This window comes from Saccostrea cucullata, unplaced genomic scaffold, assembly GCF_032062105.1.
Source record: "Saccostrea cucullata isolate Sc308-1 unplaced genomic scaffold, CSIRO_AGI_Scuc_v1 ctg1286, whole genome shotgun sequence".
Classification (NCBI taxonomy): domain Eukaryota; kingdom Metazoa; phylum Mollusca; class Bivalvia; order Ostreida; family Ostreidae; genus Saccostrea; species Saccostrea cuccullata.
Window position 1 is genome coordinate 6,423 of NW_026939972.1, and position 3,211 is coordinate 9,633.

Consider the following 3,211-nt stretch of genomic DNA (forward strand, 5'->3'; position numbering starts at 1 on the left):
AGAACCCCTGACCCTGGGGCCATAAATTTCACAATTTTGGTAGAGGCACTCTTGCTCATCATAACTATGTACTTAGTTGGTTTATTTAATACCCAGGAGCAGAGAAGAAGATTTTCAAAGAAATAATGCATTTTCACTATATACTAATTTAGCCCCGCCCTAGCACTAGAACCCCTGACCCCAGGGCCATGAATTTCACAATTTTGGTAGAGGACTCATTGCTGATTACAATCATGCAAACAGTTTGACTGCTTGATGTCCAGGAGTAAAGAAGAAGATTTTTAAAGATTGCATTAATTTTAGTGGTTTTGGCCCCACCCCTCAGGTCCCAGGGGGGCAGGGATCATGAAATTCACAATTTTTGTTCCCCTTTAGCCATAGATGCTTTGTGTTAAATTTGGTTGAAATTGGTGCAGTGGTTGCAGAGAAGAAGCTGAAAATGTTCAAATGTTAACACACGATGGACGACGGACGACGGACGACGCACGACGCACGACGACGGACGAAAACTGATAGCAATAGGTCACCTGAGTTTACTCAGGTGACCTAATAAATAGACAATGTCGACTAGTCAGGCAGGTGTCCTTACACGAAACATGAGCACAGGAGGCGAAAAATCAAACTAGAACTGTCCAATAGGGACAAATACCCCCCGCTGGGTTTTTCAGAGAAGGTGCCAATTCAAAAATACTTTATGGATCTAGAGATGTTCACAATTTACTTAAAAAAATTTGCAGTGAAATATAATTGCTCATCATGTTTCTTAATGAATGAAATGGAAGTGCAACCAAATGAAACATCAATACTAATACATTGTAATTCCATTGAAACTTTTTTTTTTCATTTAATTTTTCTTCATTACTGCATTAAAAATATATATTGCAATTATGTGTTATGTCACTCTGCAAACTGATTGTTGAAAAAAAAACCATTATACAAAATCAAATTAATCTTGATACATGTATATCAATTTGAAATGCATTTTGAAAATAAAGAACTGGTCATCCAGTAATGAAGTGTTTTGACAGACAATAAATTACAATTAAGAGAATAAGAGAAGACTCTGAGATCTTTAATTCTTGTGCCTTATTCCCTGAAGATTTGATAACACACACACACTTGATAAGAGTATGCCTAAACAACTTCCAACACCAAACTCATTAATTTATCTTTAACTGGATGCATGTCCAGTCATTATTACCAAGAGACAAATGAAATTACATTATCTTCTGTGCAATGTAAAAACTGTTTTTAACACTTGATGTTTTTTTTGAAAGTTTTTATGAGTAGTTTTAAGCTGTAGTTCACGTTTTGGTACAGATATTCTAGATTCTATGTCTCAAACCTTATACATGAGCCCAAAATGAACAAGTCAATTAAAATTTTAAAAAGTACGTAAGGGTTGCCCGCAACCCTGTGTCTCGCCTGCTGTCGCTGTGGTTATATACATATACCCTGTAAATTCACAAATTATTGTGATGTTTTTATTATTGCGAATATTGCAACGTGTTATGAGTCGCAATAATTTGAACTTGCATTTTGAAATCAAATCCACTGTATATGTATCAAGTCATTCATGCAGAAAATGTAGGTGAAGATTACCTAATTATGGTACTGATATTGTTGGTTACCCATGATGTGTAGACTGACAAATTATCATGCCACTATAAGTTATAGTTGCTGAGATATGGACCTCCACCATAAATTTATGCAAAGTCACTCATGCGGAAAAATGTAGGTCAAGATGACCTAATTCTGGTACAGGCGTTTGTGGTTACCCATGATGTATCCACTGACAAATTATCATGCCACTATAAGTTATAGTTGCTGAGATATGGACCTCCACCATAAATTTATGCAAAGTCACTCATGCGGAAAAATGTAGGTCAAGATGACCTAATTCTGGTACAGGCGTTTGTGGTTACCCATGATGTATCCACTGACTAACTATCATGCCACTATAAGTTATAGTTGCTGAAATATGAACCTCCATTATCAATTTAACCAAAGTCATTCATGCAGAAAAATGTAGGTCAAAATGACCTAATTCTGGTACTGATGTTGTTGGTTACTTATAACCTGTACAATGACAAATCATCATGCCATTATAAGTTATAGATGCTGAGATATGGACCTCCACCAAAAATTTAACCAAAGTCACTCATGCAGAAAAATGTAGGTCAAGATGACCTAATTCTGGTACTGACGTTTGTGGTTACCCATGATGTATCCACTGACTAATTATCATATCCCTATAACTTATAGTTGCTGGAATATAGGTCTTCACCATAAATTATCATGAAAAAACTAAGTCCAACTTAAGGAAAAAATACGGAAAAATTTGAATTTTTTTTTTCAAAATCATACTTGGGATATAAATTTTTATCCATACTGAATATTGTGTCCAAATTTCAAGAAGACTGAATAAAATTTGAGAAAGTTATTGCAGTTTATAAAACTTTGACATTTGGGTTAACCAAAAGTTGGACGCCGACGACGACGACGACGACGACGGAATCTATGGTCGCTATGTCTCGCTTCGCGACATTCGTCGCAGGCGAGACAAAAACCTGTAAAATGCAGAAAAATGAACAAAAAGAATTGAAAATTCCAGGAGCACAACTTCATATGGTGAATAATAATTGTACAAATTTTCAGATTAATCCTTGCAATATGTTCTGAGAAATGGTCCAAACAAAACCCCAAAATAAAAATGAAAAAACACCTGTAAAATTCAAAATAATAATCCAATCAAGATGAAAAATATCAGGTGCACAACTTCATATGGTAAATAATATGTGTACAAATTTTCAGACAAATCCTTCCAATAGTTTCTGAGTAATGGTCCGGACAAAGTCTCGTCTACAGACAGACGGACAGACGGACAGACAGACATGGTGATTCCAATATACGCCCCCCCCCCCCCTAAACTTCGTTTGCGGGGGGTATAATAAATCTAGCTCAAAGCAGAGTCCAGTATTGAAAACACCAACAAAAGGAGATGAGGGTGAGTGGACACAGATTCAAATTCAATTAAAAGAAATAAAAAGCGATTTAAATAAAACTTTGAAAGCTGACGATGTAAAAGAGCTCATTAAAAATGTGGTCGAGGAAATGCTTCAAAAACATCAGGATAAGATTGAAAAAAAATTCAACGACAAAATTGAAGGTTTAAAGCAAGAAAATAGACAATTGAAAGAAAGTATGGAAA